Genomic DNA, 20,702 nt, shown 5'->3' with positions numbered 1-20,702 from the left:
TCATCCTCCCCCGTGACGACTTTGTCACGGGAATTTTGCAAGACTTGCACTACCGTCAATATGAAACCAAGGTGGACAACTATTATGCTCTTTACCCCCAATACCACGACATGGTTCAAAAGGGACGGATAAGTGAAGAAGGAGCTTTTCCATCATGGGCTCAAATGGAGTTACTTTTTCCAAATTCGGAGAAGGCTAATGAAGGTGCGCATGGTAGGCAAGGAGAGGAGAGTGGGGACTCTTGTGGGGGTGATACGGTGAAGATTGAGAGCGAAGAAGATGAATTCATGGATCCAAACTTGAGTGATGCTTCTAGGGATATTTGGGATACCGATATTGAAGGAGATGATGCCGATATCTAGGAGATTACTTCATCACTAGGTGGAGCGGGCAAGAGGCACCCACTTTAGTTCAAGTGAAGTTTTCTCATCTCTCCTCTTTATCTTTATTTTTCATGAAAAGAACTTTGCATCTTGTTTGTTTGTATTTTATTTAACTTTGAATCATTGGTTAGTTGAGTCCTAGCAACATCAAAGGACTCACACCTCGGTTCCTTTGAGGTGTTCTTTATTGTTCCCATTTTTGAAAATCCAAAATGACAATCTAGTCTCATGCATAGCATAGCATGTGCATGAACTCCCCCATGTCTCGACATTAGCAATAGTGTCTTACTTGGTTTGGGGAAGTTGATGCATACGCAACGGGAGGTAATCTAAATTATCCTCTCCGTCATAACAAAACAACATGCATCATGTAGAATAGCTTAGTGTAGAATTGCATTTAGCATAGAAATCATGCATCACTCTTGCATAATTTCCATCATTTTGGCCATTGAGGACAATGCCCATATTAGTGTGGGGATGGGAATTCTAACACTTAACTTCTATTCAAAAACCCATAAAAATTGAAAAATTTCAAAAATCATAAAAATTTGAAAATTGAAAAATCCAAAAACAAGTTCATTCTCCTTTGTATATATTGTCTTGTATATATTATGTTTGTTTCATCCTTGTTCACTTTGATTGACTACGCCACATCCGAGACATGAGGATATTGAAGACCGCATGGTATGATCTTTCCAATCTCCTTTTTCCTCTTTATGTTAATGACTATGTGGCTTTATTTTGATTGATGCGGTAAAACAATGTGAACTTAGGACTTGCATTTAGTTTATATGTCATATTAGTTGGTAGAATCATTTGCATTAGGATGTTTATATGTTAGTTGCATCATGGCATGTAGTTTGCATGTTAGAAAAATTTTGCGAAACCGTCTACTTCGGAAGCTTGACAAGTGTATATAGGCCCTAGTAGATGCTTTTTATTCTTAAGACTTTGCTTGTTAGAATGCTTGTAAAACACCCTAGGATGTGTCATGCTAGTATCCTTTGACCCATGGTTTAAGGCCGAGTCAAGAGTACCTTGTGGTGTGATAACTCCTTGGCTACCGTTTATTCCAAGGTGACCCTTGAAACCATGCATACTTCTATCCATCATCCATGTTCTACCACATTTTTGTCATCAAAGGGAATGGGCACAAAAAGAAATTGATTTGAGTTCAAAGAAATGAAAAGTGAAAGAAAGTTTGCAAAAATGCATCAAATGAAAAGAGGAGCAAAAATAGAACTCCTAAAGCTTCAAATACAAGGCACCCTCGTTACTAATTGGGGTGACTTTGGAAATGTTCAAAAATGCAAAAAGTTGTCAAGTATTGAAATGTCAAAAATCAAAAAGAAATGGCAAAGAAAGTGTTCTCAAATGTCAAATGCCAAAGAAATTTGGGGGGAAAACAAAAACAAAAGCAAACTCCCAAAGTGAAACTCAAATACTATCGATCCCTTTATCCATCATATCCATTTTTGTGCATGGTAGAGAGGGGACGACCCTTCTTCTTGTCTAGGCAAGAGGGGGAATTCGGCGATCCTCCAGTGTTTCTAACACCATAGGGAGTCTACTCTTGACAAAAGCATTTAACGATTGAGGACAAAGGTACCCTAGCTTGACACCTTTTGGAGGTGATTTATTGGTATCCTTCTAGGCTTAGTAGTTTGAACAAATTGCATCTATGAAGGATTGTGTACCCTCGAATTGCTTCCCTTGTAGATAATTTCCGCCACTTAGATGAGGAAAGTGGCTATTCTTTTGTAGATGCATCCATTACTTGATTTTGTGTGCTTAATGTTTGGATGTGTCGCCATTTTGGCAAGACCCACCTTGCCTTGCAAGAAGGCATCCTACCTCATGGTTGTCTTGTTGTGAGTTGAAGGGGCGGAGTGAGACCCGCTAATTGTCTCATATCGGCTATTATTATTAGGTTAGGTTAGTTTTGGTCCTAGTCTTTGTCACCTCTTTACTCGGGACGAGCAAAGGTTCGGTTTGGGGATATTTGATGCGACCATAATTGGCGCATATTTAGCCCCCGAATTACCATTGTTTCTATGCTTTTTAGTGCCTATTTGGGTCATTTCTTATCTTTAGATCTTTGTTTTGCATATTCTTTGAGATTTTGATCCCTTGGTAGGAAAGGAGTAAGAATCTTGCATTTTCATGGCAAAACGAGGCTAAATGGATCGTATTCAATGACCAAGCATCAAGGAGAGACAAGACTAGAAGGCCTTTGTACATAGCTAAGTAGAAGATCAATGTTGAGAAAGGATCCTTGAGTCCCCAAGGAAATCCCCAAGGATTCTATGAAGAAAAGGAAAGAAAAGAAGAAGGAATGACGCTGTAGAAGAATCCGAACGGATCATCCATGATCCGTCCGTCCGCCCCTGACTCAATCCGAGCGTCCTTACCCAGGATCCGCTCGGATCCCCCAGGCCCAATCCGAGCGTCTTCTGCCTTGATCCGCTCGGATCGTCCATGCCCCATCCGTCCGTCTCGACCTCCATCCGCTCGGATCACAGTACAGCATGGTTTCGTCCTTCAAGTTACAAAATGGAGACGCCCTTCTCTCATTGAATACCGGAGTCTCCTTGCTCAACTTAAAAAGTGTAATTACTAGTTTAACCCTTAGTTAACCCTAATGCATCCTCCCTAATTTTCACTATAAATACCCCATTAGTCTAATTAGAGGGGCATGTTCTTCTAATCAATAATTAGTGTAGTTAATATCAATCAAATCTCTCTTCAATATTGTAATCAAATATTAATCAAGTTTTAATCCAAGTTTTAGTTCCTTAATCTCTCTCTTGTTCTTACTTTATTTTGGGTAATTGAAGATCATTTGGGTTATTATTGGGAGATTGACAACCTCTCAATCTAGGATTCAAGTACTTCTATTATTCTTGCTTTATTATTGGAATCATTAGTAGGTATAATCTCTTAATCCCTTTTTAATTATTGCTAATTACTTTCATTTATTCATCATGTTTCATTATGTTAGTATGATTGACAACCTTTCTAGCATGATCAATATGATAATGAGTGAGTAGTCTCTTAGCTAGGGTTTAATGGGTGATTAGGGGAAACCAACATGGGGAATGATTCATGCTTAAATCAATATGCTTTCATATCTTATTTGCTTGCTTGTTTTGATCTTAATACATGCACATGTTATGTTTGATGAAATGCTAAGCCTATGAATCCTTGCATTTATTATCATCTACTATCTCTTCAACTTGACTTGTAAGACATAACCCAACTCGAGTCTTGTTAGATCATGCATGTGTTAAGTAGGAAAGATTAAGTCGACTTGTAGGTGTTGTACAATCTATGTGATCGGCCTCAGGGACCCAAACTTTCCTAGGATTGTAAGATATAACCCAACTCAATCCATCACAACAATAATTGCTTGCTTATAAATTGAGAACATGTTTGTATGATCATATCCCATGAATCCCCTATGAACCCATGACACCCTAGTGCTTTTAATCAATTGTTTACACCCTTATTCCATTTACCTTGTTAGTTTATTTTCATTGCTATTTTAGTTTAGTAACCTTCTACATCAACCCAACTTGTGACACCCCTAGACACCACTAGTAGCAATAGAAATCTTCGTTTTCAATACCCGTCCCTTGGGATCCGACCTTTACTTGCCTCTTTACTAATTTGTAGAGTTGTTTGTGAAGTATAAATTGTGTTTTGTATCGACCATTGACCAACGACCACAATTACTTAATTTGTGAACTAAATGGCTCCGATCACAAATACAATAATGCAAGATACCATACAATATGCCAATTACCGACTCATCCAATCGTTTTGGCCAATATCATGTTATAATGCATTGACCATTAAAATAAGACTCACATGACCATTTAAACATATATTAAAACTGAGTAGGATTAACCTACCTTTTAGCATACTCCGTAAGCAATCCAGCTAATAATAATCATCCACAAAAACCGTCACCTAAATATAATAATTACAATTAAATATATTTAAGTACTAACTAATCTAATTAACTTAAATTCAATTAATTAAATAAAACTCGTCTTAAGCTATTTAAATCCCGTCTTAATACACTACCCAAACACCCGACATATACCTACCAACCACCACCAAAGTAGCCACCACTAGCCGCTGCCACCATAGGCCACCACCACCGGCCATGGTTGTCCACTGCCAGCACCCCACGACCACCAACAACACCCGACACCAACAACACTAACACCCGCAAAAACACACAACACACGCCCAACCCCCTCCCTTTAACACCACCATCACGCCAGCACCACCGTGGGCTCCTCTGACCATGGTGGGCCCTACCACCAGCCCACAACCACCGGCAGCCACCACAAGTAGCCGACCTCAACAACAACAAACACAACAAATACACCCAACCCGTGTAGCCCCCATTTGACACCCTTTTTCGACCACCTAACACCACCGATTCCACCACCCATTACCACCACTACAACCCTCTCTCAACCCACGATAAGGATCGCCCAAGATCCTCCCAAGTAAGCCACGAAATAGGGATCAAAAATCCGTCTTAAGACGGTCACACAACAACAACAATAAACCAATAAAAGGCTCGGTCAAACACGGTTTTTGGTGGTCAACGGTGGTCAACTGGGTGGTCAATGACGGTCAGAGGTGAGTCGGGGTCAAGGCGGGTCAATGGTATAAATTAAATAATATATAAACAAGTTTTAGACGGTTTTACCTTACGATCTCGAGACGGAGGGACAAAATCTCCATTTTCTCTTCCTTTTTCTCTCTTCCCTCTTCCCGCATTTGTGTGGTGGATTTTGTTAGGATAGGATGAGGATTGTGTTGGGATAAGGTGGGTGGATAGGGTAGGTTAGATTATATAAGGTAGTATTATTAATATCATTACAATTTATTATTATTATTATTATTATTATTATTATTATTATTATTATTATTATTATTATTTTATTATTCCGTCTCATATATAATTCGCATAAACAATATAAAATATATAATTATAAAATACAGGGTATTACAATAATAATCACCCAAAATCACCCCAATCAACACCCCCTTACACGGCCAAACCGACGGTGGTCAACCCGTCGGTCAACGGCCCCTCGGCAGGTCAACGGCGGTCAAGGCAATGGGTCAACAGGTGGTAGAGAGTCACGGTGGTCAACGGCATTAAAATATGAACAACTAATTATAAGACGGTTTTATGAAATTCTTGCCTTAAGATCTTAATATGAAATGATGGATGAATAACTTGTTGTCTAATCTCCCTCTCTCTCTCTCTCTCTCTCTCTCTCTCTCTCTCTCTCTCTCTCTCTCTCTCTCTCTCTCTCTCTCTCTCTCAGATTTATATGAGTTTTGTGAAGCAAATAGGAGTTATGTTAGGGTAGATGGGAGTTTATATAGTAATTGCAGTTGCAGGAAGTTTCTAGGAAACCTTTATTATTATTTATTATTTAGTATTATTATTATTTAAAGTATGCAGTATCCGCTAGCCAGGCAACCCCGGCGACTAGCCGCACCAAAACAGTGGCTCCTGCCCACCAGTGGCAGCTCTCCACCGCCCCTTGGCTGCCCGTCTGGCTACTCGCCATAACCAGTGGCGGCTCGCCACCCACTGCTTCCTTCCACCAACACGCTTTCCTTCTTTTAATTATTACTGTTATTATTATCTTTTCTTTCCGTCTTACATTTAATTCCCGTAAATATTAGTTAATAAAATACATTTTATCGTTGACTCTCACCTTTGACTTGTCTAAAAGGCGAGATATTACAGTATTCCCTCCTTAAAAATAACTTCGTCCAGAAGTTCACCACACTTTACCACCCAACTAACACTGTAACTTCTAAGTAACCAAATTAAATTATTTACTCTTAGGACCAAAATAAACGCAGTATTATACGGGCTGTTCTGCCATATGTCGAATCGGAAAATATTTATTTACTCCTTGTTGAAGAAATATGGCGTTACACACTGTAGAGGATTGGCAAACTAGTGGATAAGTGGAGGTTTCCAACAGAGAATTGAAACAAATCTTGGAGAAGGTAGTGAGCAAGAATAGAAAAGATTGGAGTCGGAAGCTTGATGATACTTTATGGGCTTACCGTACTGCAAACATGATAGTAAGAAGCGAGTCGTTGTTCACTCCATCAAACACATTTATATTCACAACAAACAACTAGTTAGTGGTTAAGTCGAGGTCGATCCACGGGACGGTGTGCTTTGGGTTCTAAGTTTATCTATCTCAATTTATGCTAGTGTCACAATTGATTTGGGTTTGTAGTTGTGTTCTAAACTAATGCAAGCGACAAAGTAAAACAAGCAATAAATCAAGTAAAGGTGTAGACAAATAATAAAGGATACTAGGATGTCACGGGATCATAGGGGATTCATGGGAGTTGATCATACAAGCATGTTCTCATTTATATAGCAAGCATTTATTATTGTAATGGGATCGAGTTGGTGTATAAGCTTATAATCCCTAGGAAGGTTTGGGTTCTGGAGCCGAATCGATTGGACTGTACAACACCTACAAGTCGACTTAATCCTTCCTATCCAACTATATGCATGGTCTAATGAGACTCGAGTTGGTTTATATGCTTACAAGCCTCATTGAAGAGGTAGGTGATGGGTAAAAATGTAAGGATTCATAGGCTCATATTTCATCAAACATAACATGTGCATAAATTGAAATCACAACAAGCAAGAAAATTAATTATGATGACATATTAGATTAAGCATGAATCAATCCCCGTGTTGGTTTCCCTTAATTCCCCACTAATCCTAGTCAAAGAACTACTCACTCATTATCATGGGAAACATGTCATTAATGTTGTAAATCATCACAACAAGTATAAACATGATAAGAGAATGAGGAAATAAACAATAAAGAGTAAAGATTAAAGAAATTATACCAAACTTGAGATGAATAAATGGAAAGGAAAGAATAATAGAAGAGAACTTGATTGATTGATCAAGAATTGTCAATTCTCAATAATAACCCAATAATCTTCAATTACCTAATAATAATAAACTTGAACAATAATTAAGGAAAAATTAATGTGGAATGGTTGAGATTCATCTATTCTAATCTACTCCTAATCTAATCTAAGAGGGTTTTCTAGTATGGGAACCTCCTCTCCTCCTTTGATTATTACAAATGGAGTAAACATATAGTAGTACATCATTAGGTTAAGCAAGGGTGGATGAGTAAATAACAATGCAAAGTTTTAAATAGGGAATTGCAAGTCTCGAGGGAGATTCGCATATCACGTAGCTACTCCCACCACGATCCGCTCGGATCAGCTTGGAGCACGGCCGGATTGTGAAGGGGTCCGCTCGTCTTTCTAGGGAGACGCTCGGATCAAGAGTCAATGATCCGCTCGTCTCAATGCTCGGGCCGCTCGGATCTGGGTGGGGCAATCCGCCCGTCTTGTGCTTAAGACGCACGGATCCTGCAACAGTTTTCCACCGTCTTGCTTTAGGGCCTATGATCTACGTGTACTCTTTATTCCTACTTCGTCGGTCATCGTTCTTGCCTCCTCTTCATACTAGCCCATCTAAGATCGTCAACTAGCTTCCCAATGTGCGCGAGAGACGGAAATTCCGCCTCATTATCTTCTTTCCTATAAGACATATAAAATGCACTAGGAAAGCAAAATAGAAAGTATTTGACAGATAAAATGGCCATGAAATGTTATAATAGTATGCAAAATAGGCTAAATTAGGGGACTAAATGGGCACAATTAAGAGTCACATCAAACATCCCCAAACCGATCCTTTACTCGTCCCGAGTAAAGAGGTTATAAAAACTAGGACCCTTATTTAAACTAATCTACTAATATAGCCGATGTGAGACAATTAGCGGGTCTCACTCCGCCCCTTCAACTCACAACAAGTCAACAATGAGGTAGGATGCCTTCTTGCAAGGCAAGATGGGGCTTGCCAAAATAGCCAATTTCCTCATCTAAGTGGCGGAAATTATCTACAAGGGAAGCAATCTAAGGGTACACACTTCATTATAGATACGGTTTCTTCAAACTACTAAGCCTAGAAGGATACCAATAAATCACCTCCAAGTTGCGTCAAGCTAGGGTACCTTTGTCCTCAATTGTTAAATGCTTTCGTCAAGAGTAGACTCCCTATGGTGTTAGAAACACTGGAGGATCACAGAATTCCCCTTCTTGCCTACAAGAAGAAGGGTCGTCCCCTCTCTACCATGCACAAAAGTGAATTCGATGGAAAAAGGGATCAATATATTTTGAGTTTCATATGGGAGTTTTCTTTTGTTGGTTTTATTCCCCCCAATTTGTTGTGGCATTTGACATTTGAGAACACTTTCTTTTTGCCATTTCTTTTAATGTTTGGCATTTCAATACTTGGCAACTTTCAACTTTTTGCATTTTCTTTTGGACATTTTAAAGCTACCCCATTTGTAATGAGGGTGCTTATATTTGAAGCATAGGAGTTTTTATTTTTGTTACTCCTCTTTTCTTTTGATACAATTGCAAACTTTTTGTTTTTCATTTCAATTTTTGAACTCAAATTTGAAAAAATTTTGTGCCCATTCCCTTTTGTTGACAAAATGTGGTAGAATGTGGAAGATGGTTGCATGGCTTCAAAGGTCGCCTTAGAATAAACGGTAGCCAAGGAGTTATCACACCACAAGGTACTCTTGACTAGGCCTTAATCCATGGGTTAAAGGATACTAGCATGATACATCCTAGGGTGTTTTACAAGCATTCTAATGAGCAAAGTCTCAAGAAGAAAAAGTATCTACAAGGGCCTTATATACACTTCTCAAGTTTCCCAAATAGGCATTTTCACAAAATTTTCTAACCATGCAACTACATGCCATGATGCAACTAACATATATAGAACTCTAATGCATATGCTTCTATAAACTATTATGCCATATAAACTAAATGCAACTGCTAACAACACATAGGTACACACACCGCAACAACAAAATACAACACATCCTCCTTGACATGTAAGCCCATCCTCCTTATATGAGTAATGAAAAGAAATGGAAGGTAAATAGGGATTAGAGCGATCATACCAAGCGGTCTTCATTTTCCTTTGCTAATGCCTCAAATGTAGTGTTGTATCTATGTGAGAAGAGAACAAAAACACAGGTATATACAATTCTATACTACTAAATTAAAGAACATGTTTTTGGTTTTTTAAATTTTCAAATTTTTATAGATTTTGTTTTTATGAAATTAAAAGAACATATTTTTGGGATTTTTCGAAAAATTTTAATTTTTTGTATTTTGGAATATAAATTCCCATCCCCAACGTTATTTTGGACATTGTCCTCAATGTACATGTAGGAGTAGGAATGGAAATGAAATACATGTTTTTGGATTTTCAAAGTTTTATGGAAAATGAAGTACAAATGCAATGATATGATATGAATGCATGCTCTAACTAAATGCACTTCTATATGACTTATATAACAAATGAATGCAATCTAAACTACACTAAATGATGCATGCTCTCTATGTAAATACTTGGGTCACTTATGATCAAACCTCCCCAAACCGATTTAAGCATTATTTCTAGTGTAGAAAGGAATAGGTTGTGTCATTAGTGACTATGCATGAATTCTAGTCTATGTGCAACTAACTACATGAATCATATGAGACATATTACAATGCAAACTATACTATATGAACTAACTAATGTGAATGCAATATGAAGTATTTCACAAATGCAAGCTAAATGTATATGTATATAACTAAATGCATGTGTAAATGTAATGCAAAGTCAAAGGATAGGATATCTTACAAATAATGGTTTGAGGGAGGACTCCACCAAACTCATTCCTTGTTGCCATGGTTATTGATGTTGTCCATGTTGCTCAATGCTCTCAATAACCGGTCAAAGGCTTGGGCACAATCCTCAAATAAGCAAAGATAGAACCATGGCCACTTCAAAATGGAATAGAGCCAATCCTCCACAAGGGGCTTTTCATTGAAATTTCTCCCCTTCACTGATACCATTGTTTCAGTGCCAAAAATAAATACCTAAGTACTACTAACAGAAGTCAACGGTAAGTAGGTTCGATCTCCACAGGGAGGCGATCACTATCTACTTGTCAATTCGGTCTGTCTATGGTCACATGATGGGGGTTTTAAATGTATAAACTAAACTAAGGGAGATTAAGGCAAGAGAAAAGGATGAGAGGAATTAATAAGAGAGAGAGAAAACTAAGATTGTCGGGACATCAATGAATATCAGTTATTTGCAGCTAAGGTCACAGATCGATCAATTGTATCAGTCTAAGGGGCAACGAAAATCTCCTTCCGGTCGCAATTCGCCCTAAAATATTATTAGCTTAGCTTCCGCCCTCACTAAAGCATCCTATTGTTCACTGCGGGTCTCACCCCTTCCAACCTTCCGGTCTAGGTCAAGGCTTATCAAGGTTAAATAAGTTAAGTGCATCGATTCAAGTAGCTAGTTATTGTTAATTGCAGTGATTAATAACATAAATATGATAACAATGAAAGATTAGTAAACCTAATTAGCAATTAACAACAATCCATCGACTCCCCTAAACCCTAGCAGGATATTTAGCTAGACATAAATAAGAAAAGAGTGAGAGAATAGAGAAATAATAAGCATTGTAATTAAAATGAGAATAAAGAAAGAGAAAGAGTAAGGGAAGAATTACAGATAAAGAGATTCGGCAAAAGAATAGAGGAACAAAGTAGCAGCAGTAACCGGAGGTAAAAGTAACGTCTGATCCCCCTAAAACCTAATTACCCTTCTCCTATTTATAGGAGAGGGATTTTATTATTCGACCTAAAACACGTTATTAAGTCAAAAGTCCACGTCCAAGAGCTAATCACTCGATCGAGCCATTTAGAAATGCTCGATCGAACAAAAACCAGCAAAAACCTCTCGATCGAGTAAACAAACAACTCGATCGAGGAAACCCTAAATAACACATTTCGATCGAAAACAATAAGCATTTGATCGAGTCTTCTAATCCTCCAAAATACTCGATCGAGCAATAAAAGCTTTCGATCGAGGGACTTTAACTTTAGCCAGCTCATTAGGTCATCAGTTTCAGCATTGACTTGTTGTTTTGGCTCCCGAAATGACTTCACGCGTCCCAAGAAAGTAGCATTTCCACTCCAAATCCAATCATCCTCTAAATGCAAGCAAAGTGGATGATAAAAGGCTTGATTCTATCACTTTCGGGTCCATTCCTGCAAATAAAGCAAAACAAACCAAAGTAGAATATTCGGGGCATTTCGTAGCATAAAACTACGAGAATAGCATAGAAATACGTGCATAAAGAGGCTTAAAAAGTCTATATAATATGCACGTATCAAATCTCCCCAAACCAAACCTTTACTCGTCCTCGAGTAAACTAAATACAAACTAAGGAACGGATCAGAAAACTCAGAGCTAGCTACAAAGCCCACTTAAACCGATTTAATGCAGCAAACTAACACTTATAGCAAAAACTGTCAAATGCAAACGAGTTGTAAGATGTTTATAATAAAGCTGAACCATCGACCTTGCAAGACCTTTAAAATCGGACTCTCACGGGTCACTCTTCTCTCATGAAGCAAAGGGTAAGCATATAAATGTAAGAGAGAGAAAATAGTCGCTCACCTAAACTACGACCCACATAAACATGCACGCAGTTGATATGATAGACAATTCTAGCTACCATACATACATTCTTACCAAACAGGGTCCTGTCACAGCCGAGGCCTTACAAAATTTATGGTAAAGTGAGGCAATGGATAAGAAAAGGCAAAATATTTATAGGAATGTGGAGGTATAGGCGGCCAAGCTAGTACCTAAACAGAACCACATAACAACATTCGATTCTCACTCAATTATAGAATTAAGCACATATGCCCTTCATTTGGCATCAAAACTCACCAAACCGAACTGAACATACTCCTCAATAGATATAAGTAAAGCGTAGGAGTCAAACTGTCAACAAACATTTTTCCATTTTTTTCAAATTTTTTCTTCCTTCTTTTTTTTCGATTTCTTTTTCTTTCTTTTTTTTCTTTTTCTGTTTTTTTTTTCATTTTTCAATTCTTTTTCTATTTTTTTTTTTTTATCTCATCCTCCTTCTTTCCTTTCTACCAACTCCAAATCAATATAATACAAACCGATAAAATATATACCGCAAAAACATACACTAAACTAGCTTGACAAGGCAGGCTAAATTTGGATGTAGTTAAGGGTCAAAAGGCAAATTTGGCTAATGTGGAGTTAAATGGGTAAAAATGAAAGAAAGGGGAATGTAAGCACCTCCCTGCATGTGACACCAACCATTAACCCGAATGTATGCAGGCGAAAAGCAATTGAGTTTCATAAAAGTGCAAATTGATGAACATGTTATGCAAGGAGTAACTACTTACAATCCTATATGAAACCGGTCACAAATGACACCAGTTTATAAAGCTCTAAATCTTAGAAATTATAAGTAGGTTGCCAAAATTTCAGGTCAATTCTATTTGTTCAGCTAAATTTAAACATTAACTCGTAGATATGCAATAAGAGAAAGTTAATAAGATAATAGTTAATCACAAGGCTTAAGCAAAAGGACAAATTATAATGCAATTTCATCATCGAAAACTACTGTTCCGACTCACCCTATATGCTAAAATAAACGTGAATTTTTTTTGTATTTTTATGAAATTTTAATTTTTATGAGATTTTTGAATTTTATGAAAATAAACAACAATGCATACGGAAATTAATGTGACGACAGAAATGCAATAAAAACATGCAGACACAGATATGGATGCATAACCTCCCCAAACCAAACCGTACAATGCCCTCATTGTACCCAAAAATAGGGAAAGGAAAATGCAAACTAAAAAGGAGATAGATTGGAGATGCGGAAAACTCACAAGATTACACGAAGTATGGACCTCCCCAAACCAGCCAGCAACGTGGGAGGTCGCTAATAGCTCTGTAACAGCGTCATACGAAGCGAATCCAAGTCAAAAGCACTCGATCGACATGGAACAATGGTCGATCGAGAGAAAAGGGCACCTAAGCATTTCTATCGAGGAAGTAGGGCTCTCGATCGAAAGATCCTCCTTTGCAAGCACTCGATCGAGAAGATTATATATTCGATCGAGTGAAATCAGCAGCAAAATAATTCGATTGAGTATATAAAGTACTCGATCGACCCATCCACTATAGACTCCTGCAAATGCGTAATAAACAGCCCGCGAAACCAACAAAACAAGCTTAATTGTTCCAATCTATGGTTTAAAAACCAATTATTACACACACAGCTAAAATGTTTGAAAAACAGGTAAAAATTAAAACTCCGGGTTGCCTCCCGGGTAGCGCTAGTTTCAGACAGGTCCCAGCTCGACTTCTTCAGCCATTGTAATTGAGCCCGGTCAAAACAGCTCAAAGCACGCAACAACCGATCAAAAAGCTGTGCATGTGCTACACAAAACTGTAAGTAGCACCATAGTATAATAGTGACATAAGAAAATAGCATGTACAATCGTTTAAGCCTAACAAATTTCCTATGAAAGCTCCCAAATTTGTCCATAAAATAAAGGAGCTCAGGAGCACTTAAAAATAAACTAAGGTACCGTTTTAGCTTAACGAATTTCTGATGACAAATATGGTCAAAATTTAGTAACTTTTTCGTCCATCCGGAAGAGGGTCGAGCATCGGAGGAAAAAATATGATTCATATGAGATAACGTATTAGTAATACCAACAATAATGAAATTATTGTTAACTATCTTAGTTCGGTTGCTCTCAACGTCGGAATCATTGATAAAAGAGTGTATTACCTCTTCCGTGCTAGGAACAATCACTAACTCAGCTGTCTTCTCATTCCCCTCCGTCGTGGGTTCTATCCCGTAAATCGCAGCCTCCAAGGCATCCAGCTCGGCTTTAAAAAATGGGAGATTCACCATAACCATTGTCTTCGTCTATATCATCATCCAAAGCGGACCAAAGTGACATATCATTGCTCTCCATGGCCAAAGTACTCGATCGAGCAAAGATAGAACTCGATCAAGTGGATTTCTCTTGATTTTTACTCGATCGAACACAAGAACATGCTCGATCGAGATCTTCCTTATAGTTGTTGTTCGATCGAGTGAAATTTTCTGTTCGATCGAACATTTCCTCAGATATTTCACTCGATCGAACACTATTACTAGCTCGATCAAGTGATTGTTCTAGTGCAGCGCATAAATCTTCGTAGCTTGCTTCATTTTCAGATAGATAATCGCATTCCGAGTCATACAAATCATCAGCGTCGATAGGCAACTCGGGTCCTTCATGGGTAATACCACTCTCTGCGTGCCTAAAGGTCATCTCAGTGGCTAACTGAGCTATTTGAGACTCAAGCTCATCGACTTGAGCGTACATATATCTATCACACTCTTGCATTTTAAATGCAAGTGTCTTGATCAAAGATTTCAGTTCCGCAATCTCTTCTTTCTGTCTATCAGGAGGAGGAGCTTATAGTTGCGGTGGCCAAATGAATGGAGGATTTTGATAGCCCCGTTGATAAAGTGGATATGGCGGCACAATTGTAAAAGGTTGACTGGCTTGACTACGCTACTTAAACGCGCAAACTTCATCGTTCCCTGTCAAACAAACAGTGGCATTGTGCCCAGCAGCACCACATCTCTTACAGTAAACCACCTGCTGCGCCATAGGATGGAACATAGGTGGAGATCAAAGGTACTCAAGCCTTCCCTTTGACGATCTTTTACTTAGAATTGTCTAGGTAGGACCTATTGGACCTATCAAAATAACACTAGAGAAAAAGATGAGAACTGCCTCAAGGAATAAATCCCTTGAGGCTAAAGACGGATAAAAATAAACAAGCAAATAAAATAGTTTCCTCCCCGGCAACGGCGCCAAAATTTGATACCGTCGTTTCAGTACCAAAAATAAATACCTAAGTACTACTAACAGAAGTCAGCGGTAAGTAGGATCGATCTCCACAGGGAGGCGGTCACTATCTACTTGTCAATTCGATCTGTCTATGGTCACAGGATGGGGGTTTTAATTGTATAAACTAAACTAAGGGAGATTAAGGCAAGAGAAAAGGATGAGAGGAATTAATAAGAGAGAGAGAAAACTAGGATTATCGGGTCATCAATGAATATCAGTTATTTGCAGCTAAGGTCACAGATCGATCAATTGTATCAGTCTAAGGGGCAACGAAAATCTCCTTCCGGTCTCAATTCGCCCTAAAATACTATTAGCTTAGCTTCCGCCCTCACTAAATCATCATATAGTTCACTGCGGGTCTCACCCCTTCCAACCTTCCGGTCTAGGTCAAGGCTTACCAAGGTTAAATAAGCTAAGTGCATCAATTCAAGTAGCTAGTTATAGTTAATTGCAGTGATTAACAACATAAACATGATAACAATGAAAGATCAGTAAACCTAATTAGCAATTAACAACAATCCATCAACTCCCCTAAACCCTAGCAGGATATTTAGCTAGACATAAATAAGAAAAGAGCGAGAGAATAGAGAAATAATAAGCATTGTAATTAAAAAGGGAATAAAGAAAGAGAAAGAGTAAGGGAAGAATTACAGATAAAGAGATTCGGGAAAAGAATAGAGGAACAAAGTAGCAGCAGTAACCAGAGGTAAAAGTAACGTCTGATCCCCCTAAAACCTAATTACCCTTCTCCTATTTATAGGAGAGGGATTTTATTATTCGACCTAAAACACGTTATTAAGTAAAAAGCCCACGTCCAAGAGCTAATCACTCGATCGAGCCATTTAGAAATGCTCGATCGAACAAAAACCAGCAAAAACCTCTCGATCGAGTAAACAAACAACTCGATCGAGGAAACCCTAAATAACACATTTCGATCGAACACAATAAGCATTCGATCGAGTCTTCTAATCCTCCAAAATACTCGATCGAGCAATAAAAGCTTTCGATCGAGGGACTTTAACTTTAGCCAACTCATTAGGTCGTCAGTTTCAGCATTGACTTGTTGTTTTAGCTCCCGAAATGACTTCAGGCATCCCAATATAGTAGCATTTCCGCTCCAAATCTAATCATCCTCTAAATGCAAGCAAAGTGGACGATAAAAGGCTTGATTCTACCACTTTCGGGTCCATTCCTGCAAATAAAGCAAAACAAACCAAAGTAGAATATTCGGGGCATTTCGTAGCATAAAACTACGAGAATAGCATAGAAATACGTGCATAAAGAGGCTTAAAAAGACTATATAAAATGCACATATCATTCACCTTGGCCTTTTCATCATAGCCTTTTTGGCTCTCCAAATTAGCAAGCTTACAATTCTTGTTATCGGAAGGCTTCCATTCTCCCCCGTCTCCCTCAAATATGGTGATGATGATAGCATTTGGATTTATCAATCCTTCAAGAATAGAAGGAGAATTCTTATAGTATTGATGACGCGGTACCTTAGGAATTGAGATTGTGGGTGCTAAGTCTCCACAAGTAAGATCATTCATAGCTTTGTTCTTGAGCTTCTCCACCAAGTATCTTTTATATGACAATTTTACCGCTTGGATAAGGTTTACCATATCATCTCCAACAATCATAGGTTCCATGGTAGGTGAAAAAAGGTCTTCATAGTCAATAGGAAAGAGACATTCATCTTCTTCATGGAAGCATACCTCAAACTTCTCAAGGATGGGTTCCTCAAGTGAGGCAATATCATAACTCCTTTCCTCTTTTAAATTCCATAAGTCATTGCAAGACACATATTCCACATAAGCTTCTTCCATAGTCTTGTCATCATCGCTATCTCCATATGAATCATAAATGGGGGCTTTACTCCTCCTCATCAACTCTTTCTCCAACACCTCAACATCCACATCAAATGACACGCCCTCATATTCACAAAGGCTAAGAGTACTTGGCTTACTCAACCTCATATCTTCTTCATCAAATACCACACTTTCATACTCAAAAGAGCTCAAAGAGATTGGCTCTTCCCACTTCACATCTTCTTCACCAAAGGTCATTAACTCAAATTCACATTCATGGTCAATGCTCAAGGATTAGTGGGCGGTGGTTGGTTGGGTGGTCTCTTGGGTTGCCTCCATTTGGGCAACTCGAATTGCCAACTTCTCACCATAGGTAACGTTGCTTTGGAGAACATTATTCTTATTTTGGCTCTCTTCTAGCATTTGTTTGAAGAAATTTTGTTGGTCTTCCATCATTTGGAGAACCACATTTTGAATGTCAAAGTTTGGCTCATCTTCTTGTTGTGTGTGGGTGTGAAAGTGGTCATATTGTGGTATTTGGCATTTGTTGTAATATGGGTCTTGGGTGGGTGATTGTTATGGGTATTGGATGTGGTGATTTTGGTGGGGAAAGTTGGGGTAGTAGTTAGGATTTTCATTGTATGAGTAGTAGGGTAGGTTTGTGTTGACTTGCTCCTCAAACTCCCCATACCCATTGTAGTCATTCTCAAAAAATCCACCATATACTCCATGTACCAAGTCTTGGGTCATCATCATAGCCAAGATAAAAATACAACTACAAACATAGAAACTACAATAAAACGGTAAAAACGACCTTGAGGAACAAGTTCCTCAAGGTTAAAGAACAATTAAAATAGATAAACAAGTAAGAACTTAATCACATAACACCGCCCCCGGTAACGGCGCCATTTTGATGGTAAGAAGCGAGTCGTTGTTCACTCCATCAAACACATTTATATTCTCAACAAACAACTAGTTAGTGGTTAAGTCGAGGTCGATCCACGGGACGGTGTGCTTTGGGTTCTAAGTCTATCTATCTCAATTTATGCTAGTGTCACAATTGATTTGGGTTTGTAGTTGTGTTTTAAACTAATGCAAGCGAGAAAGTAAAATAAGCAATAAAGCAAGTAAAGGTGTAGACAAATAATAAAGGATATTAGGATGTCATGGGATCATAGGGGATTCATGGGAGTTGATCATACAAACATGTTCTCAATTATATAGCAAGCATTTATTATTGTGATGGGATCGAGTTGGTGTATAAGCTTACAATCCCTAGGAAGGTTTGGGTCCCAGAGCCTAATTGATTGGATTGTACAACACCTACAAGTCGACTTAATCTTTCCTATCCAACTATATGCATAGTCTAATGAGGCTCGAGTTGGTTTATATGCTTACAAGCCTCATTGAAGAGGTAGGTGATGGGTAAAAATTTAAGGATTCATAGGCTCGCATTTCATCAAACATAACATGTGCATGAGTTGAAATCACAACAAGCAAGCAAATTAATTATGAAGACATATTAGATTAAGCATGAATCAATCCCCATGTTGGTTTCCCTTAATTCCCCACTAATCCTAGTCAAATAACTACTCACTCATTATCATGGGAAACATGTCATTAATGTTGTCAATCATCACAACAAGTATAAATATGATAAGAGAATGAGGAAATAAACAATAAAGAGTAAAGAGTAAAAAAATTATACCAAACTTGAGATGAATAAATAGAAAGGAAAGAATAATAGAAGAGAACTTGATTGATTGATGAAGAGTTGTCAATTCTCCAATAATAACCCAATAATCTTCAATTACCCAATAATAATAAACTTGAACAATAATTAAGGAAAGATTAATGTGGAATGGTTGAGATTCATCTATTCTAATCTACTCCTAATCTAATCTAAGAGGATTTTCTAGTATGGGAACCTCCTCTCCTCCTTTGATTATTACAAATGGAGTAAATATATAGTATTACATCATTAGGTTAAGCAAGGGTGGATTAGTAAATAACAATGCTAAGTTTTAAATAAGGAATTACAAGTCTCGAGGGAGATGCGCATATCACGTAGCTACTCCCACCACGATCCGCTCGGATCAGCTTGGAGCACGGCCAGATTGTGAAGGGGTCTGCTCGTCTTGCTAGGGAGACGCTCAGATCAAGAGTCAATGATCCCCTTGTCTCAATGCTCGGGCCGCTCGGATCTGGATAGGGCAATCCGCCCGTCTTGTTCTTAAGACGCACGGATCCTGCAGCAGTTTTCCACCGTCTTGCTTTAGGGCCTATGATCTACGTGTACTCTTTATTCCTACTTCGTCGGTCATCGTTTTTGCTTCCTCTTCATACTAGTCCATCTAAGATCGTCAACAAGCTTCCGAATGTGCGCGAGAGACGGGAATTCCGCGTCATTATCTCCTTTCCTATAAGACATATAAAATGCACTAGGAAAGCAAAATAGAAAGTATTTAACGGATAAAATGGCCATAAAATGTTATATTAGTATGCCAAATAGGCTAAATTAGGGGACTAAATGGGCGCAATTAAGAGTCACATCAATACAAGACACCGATTGGAGCATCACCTTACTGATTAGTCCATGGCAAATCTTGCCATTTACCTATGGAGCTTGAGTACAAGGCTATGTGTGCCATAAAAGATCTAAATATGGATCTCTCACTGGCGGGTGAGAAAAGATTAATGCAGTTGAATGAGCTTGATGAGTTTCGACTGCATGCGTATGATAGTGCTCAAATGTACAAGGAACGAACAAAGAAGTGGCATGACAAGCATATTGTAATACTACGGTTTTATGAGTCTATGGGTACTCTATCGAGTGGGACTTACTCTGTCGAGTAAGTAGTTTTTGACGCAAAACAGTATTCTGCCTGTAGGGTACTCGATCGAGTAAGTTGGGTACTCGATCGAGTAGGGGGCACTTGATCGAGTAAGTGAGTTCACGGGCTGAGTTTTGACGGGTTTTTTTAATGATGCGAGATTAATATATAATGAATTCCGTCACTTTTCTTAAATCTTTTATCATTATAAAAACCTAAATTGAGAGAAGGAAGTTACGTAAGTTTTCATCGCATCATTAGCAAATCCTCAAGGCTAGGAGAGTCGGATCATCTTGTTCTTTACGCCGTTGTGATCATCGTGTCAAGGGTAAGTTCCTTGTATAATTATTATAGCTTTTGGTTGAGTTTCTTTAAAACCCTAATTGGGTGATTTTGAGGATTTTGGGTGATTTGTATGTGTGTGGTAGTAATTGAATGTATACATGTTATAGGAGGAGGATTCGCAGAGGAGAATTCTGATTAGCTGCTAGATCGTCTGTGGTGGTTGCTTCTTCAGGTAGGGTTTTCCCTACTCGGTATTAGTTACATGATATGTGTGGTGAATTGTGATGTAGTTAGTGTTGTTGATTGTTTCAGACGATTGTTGAGTTGTATTGTGATTGCTGATTGTCTATCTGTGTTCTTCGGGGCGTGTCCCTGGCTGAGTGGAGTCACTTGCGGGAGTGGCTTCACGCCCATGATTCGCCTTCTATGGAACCCGCCACAGAAGGGATGTGCAC

This window comes from Silene latifolia, chromosome 2, assembly GCF_048544455.1.
Source record: "Silene latifolia isolate original U9 population chromosome 2, ASM4854445v1, whole genome shotgun sequence".
Lineage (NCBI taxonomy): Eukaryota > Viridiplantae > Streptophyta > Magnoliopsida > Caryophyllales > Caryophyllaceae > Silene > Silene latifolia.
Note: the sequence above shows the minus strand (reverse complement) of the source record.